This window comes from Dipteris shenzhenensis, chromosome 3 (assembly GCF_047967505.1).
Source record: "Dipteris shenzhenensis isolate YYH24624 ecotype China chromosome 3, Dip_SZ_1.0, whole genome shotgun sequence".
NCBI lineage: Eukaryota > Viridiplantae > Streptophyta > Polypodiopsida > Gleicheniales > Dipteridaceae > Dipteris > Dipteris shenzhenensis.
This window is the reverse complement of record NC_141598.1, coordinates 38,130,330-38,139,511: the sequence shown is the minus strand read 5'-3', so window position 1 is coordinate 38,139,511 and position 9,182 is coordinate 38,130,330. Positions and strand designations below refer to the sequence as shown.

General features: G+C 45.9%; 1 pseudogene; it reads right to left on the bottom strand.

Annotated features, from left to right (window-relative positions):
* Positions 1–3,800: 3,800 nt before the first annotated feature.
* LOC147903756 (uncharacterized) lies at positions 3,801–6,859 on the bottom strand (annotated as a pseudogene).
* Between the last annotated feature and the right edge of the window lie 2,323 nt (positions 6,860–9,182).

Genomic DNA, 9,182 nt, shown 5'->3' with positions numbered 1-9,182 from the left:
TAACGATACCCTGATATGAGATCAATTTTTGTGTCGAGCTTAGCCTCCTTCCACTCATCCAAAACGTCATCAATCCTAAGAATAAGGAAGCGGTCCCTGACAGTAGGAGCCATCCTTCTTCTTCACCAAAAGCACGGCAGAAGCAAAAGAAGGTTGGCTGTGGGCAGTCACATGAAAACACGTTTCGTCCTGTCGAAACGTCACGAAACCCTTCAAAACAGGACGGAACGATGTACATGAAATAGTGTTTCGCCCAAATACTAAAAGATTTTTTAAAACATTTTTTCCAATGATTCAATGTTCATATACCTAGATGAATCCAGGAACATTCCCAAACTCATCCTCTAAAAACACAGCATAGTTCAGTTTCAATCTCACGAGAGTCACTCATAAGATTGAAAACCATAAACTCCATCACGCATAGCAGGGACTAGCTACTATGACATCCCCACTCACGTCATCAGCGCCCAACAGTAGAATCCATATGCTTTTCAATACATAAAGATGGCTTTATCTAAAGTTGAAACTTGAGAATCGAGATTGGAAGGCTTGAAATAACTTTAAAAAATGTGATGGTGTTTGGAATTTCCTTTTTAGGTGTCTTGACTTGTATTTCTCTTTGTTCACCCTAAACTTGAGTAAAACATATCTTATTTTCCACTATCCTTGTATATATATATTATCATTTCGAAACCTATCCATTTCGTCTGAAAACACGAAACAAAACCTTCCGAAACGACGAAAGGGACGAAACGTTTCTTGTGTCAGTGGCTGTGGGTAATGAAATTTCTGTCCCACAATTCCTTATCTTGCCTTGCCACTTCCTCCCTCTTTGCCCTTGAGAGCCTATACAGTGCTTAATTCACAGGTTTGGACCCTGGTTCCAGCACAATAGAGTGGTCAATATTCCGCTTAGGTGAATGATGATGGGGCATATCAACAACACATTGGAGACCTGCTGACGTAACTGTTGAATGTTACTATCCTCCACTTCGAGCCCATTACCATTTGTGTTTTGGCTAAATGCAAAGCATAGATACCACTAACACTCTTTAAGATCCTTGGCCCAATTTCTTGCATATATGAGAGCTAACTTAGGAGAATTAAAACCAGCCAAAGTAATAGGCTTACCCTCATGAAGAAGCTTCATTAGCATCTTGTTCAGATCTCATCCACTCACATCTCAAGACCACATCAATACATGTAGCCCATGTCAAGAACAAACACACAGTAGGAAATCTGGGTATATATGGAACTGACAAGGATACCACTGGTTTCTGTCCATTGAAGGGCTAACTTTGCTTAAGGGCTTGTTGCCAAAATGCCCAATACCAATATCCTTCTCCTTCCAAATATACTTGGGCTCATAATGTTCAGAAAGTTGCATAGTCTCCTTCAAAGAGCTGGGTCTCTAAGTAAAAACATCACAGGCTAGGCTAGGATGAAGACCATGAATAAATTTGAGCATCTTGCCCGTTTCATCAATGCCATGGGTGAATAGAGATAGTTTCCAGAATTGCTTGATATAATCTTTCACTGCTCCTTGCTGTGACAAGTCATACCACTGACAAACATATTGATCTCTGGCAAGGGATGAAACAAAAGTCTGAAACATCTCTGCTTTAAACTCATCCTAGGTGTTGATGATTGATTGTTCCTTCCTTTTGGAGATGCCTCCACCAAGAATATGAAACATCTCTACTTTAAACTCATCCTAGGTGTTGATGATTGATTGTTTCTTCCCTTTGGAGATGCCTCCACCAAGAATGTGCAAACTGAGCCACTCCTCCAATTCACTAGGAGAACATGAGTCACCCTTGAGCTTGGAGAGAATACTCTTGTCCTTAGCATCTTTATCTTGATGTGCAGTGCCTTTTGGTTCAGGTGACTTGATTGTCAACACTGCCCTGAGATCTGCTCGCTGTCCCTTATATTCATTAAATTAAAGGTATAAACCATCAGCTTCAGGACTATTACCCCTAGAAACATTAACATTTGGGGAATCTTTAGCCTTGTCAGTTGCCAATCCACTGGGATGATAAACTTTCCGGCAGAGGACATGGTTCTAGAACTGAATCATCCTTTAAGTCAAGGTTTGCTTCAATCACCATGTGTCTCTTACCCTCATGGATTTGGCTCCTCTTCAGCTGATCAAACCCTCTGTCCATAGTTGATAAGAAGTTCTGCAACCTTTGATCCATCTTCTGATTATTCAGCTTGATTTCATTCGTCAAATCCTTGAATACTTTAAGCATTGGTCCCATGCAGTTCTAAATTAATTGCTTTGAACAAATTTGGATCTGATTTCGATTATTAAACTCTGTAGTAGCTGGATCATTGCCTTCAGGCTCTCCCTACGAGGTGAAGCCTCAGCCTGCTCCGCACCAATTGATCCTGATCCCTAGATTGCAGTGCCCCTAGTCCTTACGGGATCGTCGATTTCTTCACCAAGGGTCTAAATCAAATAGTACCTGCCCTCAATTTATACAATCCAAATACAAATGCGGGATCCAATTGATCGTAGGCTGAGGATAAAATGAATGGTGACAAGAATGCATTTATGGCCAAGGGCACGCCTTGCACGGGTAAGCCCCTGTAGCATTCAACGGTTATCTGATCGTGTAATTCACAGCAAGACCTTATTTAAACCTTTAGCGAGGAATGAGCGTTGTTTACCATAGAGAGAGAAAGGAGATGAGGGTAGAGAGAAAGTAGAGTCGACAATCGATTGGGTCCCTGTACCCACTGAGGGCACCCTCCCCCAATCAGGGGAGAATTTGCTTTATACTTGGAGAACTCAGAAATACAAATAACACTCTTCGAGAGAGCACGGAACGCGCTTCTGAAGAGCTCACTGTGCACACATATAGCAGACCCAAGGACCTGAGAGGCAACACCGACCAATACCGAGACCTTGATGCTGTCCACACTGACGATGTAGGACGCTTCTGCAAGGCAAGAAAGAAGCTTGTGCTGTCTACCGGAATGCAGGGTTACTGCGTGAGTGAGAGAGTGAAAACTAGAAGTGATAGATCCTATGAGAGAACTGAGAGATGACTGAAATATAGAGCTGAGAGTGAGCTGTGTAGACTGTAAAAGAGAGCTGAGAAAGGTGAGGAAACAGTGTCCAAACCTCTCTCCGTTTGCTGGTCCAAACCTCCGGCTGTTGTGCTGCGTGGTTACCTTCAGATCAGGCTGAACTGATGGCCAAGGGACTGAGGCTAGAGCAAAGCCAGATCTGAGGATCTCAGGGGCTGCACAGGAGGCTGAAGTGGAGCTGTAGGAGAACTGAAGGCAGGAGCAAACTGAATGAAAAAACAGGGCAGCCAAGGGGCCCTTTTATAGGTCTGGACTGAGCCAACCCAGTCTGTAAACAGACCGACTCAGTCTGTTTTACAGACTGGCTGGCCTACAACCAGCCTATAAAAAGGCCTCCCTGGCTCATTTGCCAGGGGAGTTTTTGGGCAGCCTTTGCAAGCTGCCTTCCCTGCTTACCTGTCTAGCCTTTGGGGACCCTAAAGGGACTCCTAACCTAGGCTAAGACCTAAACTATAAGATGGAAACACTTAACCTACTGTTCTCCAAGTGGGTGCTAGTGAACAAGAACTGACTACTGACTTGACCTAAGGCTGAGAGACTGACCTACGTAGCTTGTGCCTGACTGTCCCTGGACAAGGGCTCACAAAGGGGTCACACCATACGACAAAATCTCCTATCTGGGAACTATAATGCACTTGTCGATGTAGCCAGTGTGTCACCTAGCACCCAAGTGCAGGGGTGCATGTGACATTCCATCCTTCTTAACTTGGTGGTAGGTTAATTGCTTCCAAGTAGTCCGCCAATATCTGGGGAAACTACTGGAAAAAATCTTCGTCCAACCACACTGCTTCATGGGTACCTCGAGCACGAAACTTGGTGTAAAACTCCCGGATCCTGCGTCCTGACCCATGCTTGAATTTATGAAGAAGGATCTGCTCTAGTTGCAAAACTTCGGCTTCATCAAGAACTTCAGATTGTTGCTCGTTGGAGATCTCTGAAAGAGGAGGTCCAAAATATGGCTTCAACCAAGCTACATGGAACACGTTGTGCATAGTCCAACTGTATGGTAGGCGTAACTTCATTGAGACATGGTTGATCTTTTGAATAATAGGGAATGGTACGAAGCTCCTAAAGGACAGCTTAGGGCATCGCTTGCCCACCTGCTTCAATCATTGTTTGATAATGCGTAAATACACCCATTGGCCCTCTTTATACCGGACATCTTGTCTGGATTTATTAGCTTGGCGTGTATACGATGCTTGAGCTTTGGCGATGCGGCGTTTCACGAACTCTGTAATCTCTGACATGGATTCGGTGGTTTTGTTGGCTTCAAGAGATAGAGACACCATCCGGGTGAGAAGTGAGGTAAATCGCCGTTTAAACGCCGCTTCATAAGGTGTGCGACCAATACTCGAAGAATAGGTATCGTTCAGAATGGCCTGCACAAGCGGAAGAGACTGCTCCCACTTTCCCTGAGCATCATGACAATATGATTTCAAAATATCAAATGCCATACCATTATACTTCTCCGTCTCGCCGTTCGATTGCAGATGGAAAGCGCTGAACATCTACAGCTTAGTACCAAAATTATCAAACAAGGCTCGCCAAAAGTTAGACGTAAACTTGAAGTCCCTGTCGGATGTTATGGTCTTTGGCAACCCTCCAATGGGATACCAATACTTGATAAACAAACGAGCTACATCTTCAGCGCTGGCCGTTTGTTTGCAGGGAATTAGCATATAATATTTACTAAAGCAATAAATAATAGTAAGACATTGAGTATTACGCGTACCTGCGGATGCTAAAAGTGGTCCCACGAAATCCATACCTATGTCCTGGAAAGGACCATCGGGGATTGGCAATGGCATAAGTAAGCCTGCCGCTTTCTTGTGGGAATCCTTGACCTTTTGGCATATTTGGCAATTCTGCACATAGCCGTATACATCCTTCCGCATTTCTGGCCAATAGAAATAGCGCTACAACTTCTCCAAAGTCCCGTTGATACCTCTGTGACCACCGGTAAGGGCATCATGGGCATCATGACGAAGCACCTGTCGTTTGTCTTTGAGTACACATAACCTTTTCTTATAGAAAAGCCAACCGTCCTCTAATGAGTAATGGCCTGGAGCAAGCGTCGTGGCAAACTAGAATTGCGTGCCAAACTCTGTTGACTCCGCGTACTGTGCCTTCATGCTATCAAGATCCTTTCCTTTGATTTCGAGCACAGTGGCCTGCTCAATGGTCTGGATGGAACCTTTCCAACTGAGAGCGTCTGCAACGGGATTGTTTTTGTCGAAAACGTACTCGATCATTCCCCCAAACTGCTGGAATATCTTACTCCACCGCTGCTGCCGATCACTCCATTTCGTACTAAGCATTGTCTGAAGCCACTTAAGGGCTTGGAGATCTGTCTTCACCGTGAAGGTCCGTCCGTATAGAAAAGGCTTTCAATGTTTTAATGCCTGGATGACACCGAGGAGCTCTCTATCATACACTGAATAGTTCTTTTTGGCATCGTTAAGCTTTCTGTTGTAGTATGCCATGGGCCTATCTTCTTGCTGTAAAATGCCCCTATGGCGATGTTGCTAGCGTCTGTGATTAACAGAAATGGATCATCCCAAGAGACGATCTTCATAACTAGTGCTGTCATGGCCAACCGTCGCAAGTCGTGGAAGGCCTGCAAAGCTTTGCCTATGACCTTGAACTTTTTGTCTGCGTGTCTTTACCCCCTTGAGTAAATCTGTAAGAGGGGCTGCGTATGTTGAGAAACCCTCCATGTGCGAGCTGTATGCTTGACACAAACCCACAAAGGAACAGATCTCCTGGACCGTCGTGGATACAGCCCAACTTGTGATAGCTTGGATCTTCTCAGGGTATACTGAATTTCCAACAATCCGAATTCACTTTTCTTTGCATTGAGATATAGCTGGTTATCACGTAATAACTGTAGGGCACATCGCACATCCTTAATATGCTGCGCGGCTGTCGCAGAAAAGATAAGGATATCATCGAGAAAGATGAACAGACACTTTACGAATACCCGAGACATCATCTTGTTGAATGTTGGTGGTGCATTCTTCTGACCAAAGGACATGACGACGAACTCGTAATGAGCTCGCTCAGTTCGGAAAGCTGTCTTTGGGATGTCAGCTTCAAAAATCTAGACTTGATGATAGTCACTCTGGAGGTCAATCTTTGAAAAAAATCTTGCACCATTGAGTCGTTCCAAGATGTACTCGATGCGGGGCATAGGAAACTTGTTGCTTACCGTAAGCTTGTTGAGTGCTCTGTAGTCGACACATAGTCGTGCATACTTATCCTTCTTTGCCACAAATAGAATGGGTGCAGCAAAAGGCGAGAAAGAAGGTCTAATAAACCATGCGCGCAGTAATTGAGACAATTGCTGCTCTAACTCCCCCTCCATAGACTTTGAAAGTCGATAAGGGAACTTACTTGGAGGTATCGAGTCCAAAAGGAGATCGATGCGATGGTCTTCCGGTCGGTTGGAAGGTAGCTAGGGTGGCAGATCGTCCTGGAGCATGATGTCTTTGAACTCTTGGAGTAGATCCACCATTGCTTGGCCCATCAGAGGAGCGGCTTGAACTGCAATGATCTGGCACTGGACATAGACAAGTGCGCACATGGCACCCTTGCGAACGGCGCGACCTGCTTGAATATGAGAGATTCATGGAATCCCTAGTATGCTCCGATCATCACGTATCACGACGGGCTCAGGTAAACCTTCCACAATCGTGAAGGTGTCCTGCCGCCAATCAGGCGTCAGATAATGCTCACGAAGCGACTGAATCCCGAGGATCATGTCGCACCCCATCAAAGGAGTGTATATAAAATCCGCGTAAACATGGCTTTCTGAACTGAGAAAGTGAACTGGATGGCCTTATGCGTGATGTGTGTGTGCAAGCTAGGTGTGAACCCGTCCACTGCAAGCTCGTGAGGCACCAAGGTGCACCCCACTGTCTTGGCAAGTTGAGGGGAGATGGCATCTTCTGAACTCCCCATATCGAATAGGACAATAAACTGATGCCCGTTAGCTGTGCCATATGCTCGAATGAGCGCCTTCTTTTGATCTGAGAAGTCGCCCTCCTTCTTACCTTGAAAGACCACCGTGGGAACGGCGTTCAAAGCAGGGAAGACGACATTCGTAGCTGAGGATGGAGGCGGAGCTGGAAGAGCCAATACATTAGCGACAGACGAAGTAGGTGCTTTCGCAGCCTTTTCGGCAAGCCACTTCGGACAATCCTTCTTGCCATGCCCAGCGATGTGGTAGCAATGAAAGCAGCAATGCTCTTGGTGATACCGCTTCTGCTCGTCGAGCTGTAGATAGCCTCCCGTAATACCAGCTTTAGCCTTCTCATCCGGAGTCATCTTTGGCTTGGACTCCTTCTTTTGACGAGAAGCCTGGCCGTCTTTCTTTGGGAACTCGTTGTCCTTCTTCCGATCCTTACCCGCTGTGTTGTTTGACTACTGCGGGGCTTTGGAATCTTTCTGGACCTGCTTGGGCTTTCCCCGTTCAGCAGCATCTCCTGATTCTTTGCGCAAGTCAGCGCCCGCTCGTAATCCAGCAGGTCGAAGTTCCGAATGGTAAAACGTATGTTCGTGTCTAAACCTCGAATGAATTGCTTCATCTTGGCGCTCTCCGTCACGCCCAACTATTGCACCAGTGTGATGACCTTATTACTTTATGTCAACACAGGCAAACCATTCTGGGAGAGACGAGCGAACTCATTCTCCAAGTTAAGCATATATTGGGGTGGGAGAAAACGGGCTTTGAGGTCAGCCACAAACGTTGCCTAAACGAAATTCGTCTTAAACGTTTGTGGGTCAATATGCTTACTAGCCCAATGCTACCACCAAGTCACCGCCTCACCTGTGCAAGGTGGACTTTATCTTGCTCATCTTGAATCCGCGCTAATGGACCGAGTGAGTGGTGTTATCTTTGTCGATGGCGAAGCTGTGGCGGAGACGGCCGCTGCGCTCAAACTTGCCTGCATAGCGGCTAACATCTAATTGTGTTGGAGAAGCATCGCCTCTCGGTCTAGCTTTTGTTGCCTCTCTGCCTGGGTGAGCTCTACGCGCCGCAGTGCCTCCTCATTTTTGTGTTCCTCATGCATCTGCCATCAACAAGAGCAGTTTTTCCAAATCTGTGGTTCCTCTTTCTTCCAACGGCTTTTCTGCTTCTTTTTCCTCCAAACGTTGTTTTATCTGGTCCAGCTGTCTTCTGCTTTCTTCCAGCTGGGATGAATGTTCTTCAAGTTGCTGCAGCAGGACCCGATTCTGCTCTAGAAGGTTCGCCATCACTTCTTGAGCATTTGGCGGAAGCGTATCTTATTGATAGTCTTTCTCCTCTTCAAAGTCTTCGCAGTTGAAATCTTTTCCTGACCCTTCCATGGCGCTTGATTGTGTGTCCTTTCCAGATCTCAGCACAACCATACACTCGCGGTAAGTCAAGCTGGATACAGACCGAAGCTCTGATACCAATGTAGCATGCAACGTATCTGATCGTGTAATTCACAGCAAGACCTTCTTTAAACCTTTAGCGAGGAATAAGCGTTGTTTACCATAGAGAGAGAAAGGATATGAGGGTAGAGAGAGAGTAGAGTCGACAACCGATTGGGTCCCTGTACCCACTGAGGGCACCCTCCCCCAATTAGGGGAGAATTTGCTTTATACATGGAGAACTCAAAAATACAAATAACACTCTTCGAGAGAGCACGGAACGCGCTTCTAAAGAGCTCACTGTGCACACGTATAGCAGACCCAAGGACCTGAGAGGTAACACCGACCAATACCAAGACATTGATGCTGTCCACATTGACAATGTAGGACGCTTCTGCAAGGCAAGGAAGAGGCTCGTGCTGTCTACCAGAATGCAGGGTTACTGCGTGAGAGAGAGAGTGAAAACTAGAAGTGATAGATCCTATGAGAGAACTGAGAGATGACTGAAATATAGAGCTGAGAGTGAGCTGTGTAGACTGTAAAAGAGAGCTGAGAAAGGTGAGGAAACAGTGTCCAAACCTCTCTCCGTTTGCTGGTCCAAACCTCCGACTGTTGTGCTGCGTGGTCACCTTCAGATCAGGCTGAACTGATGGCCAAGGGACTAAGGCTAGAGCAGGGCCAGATCT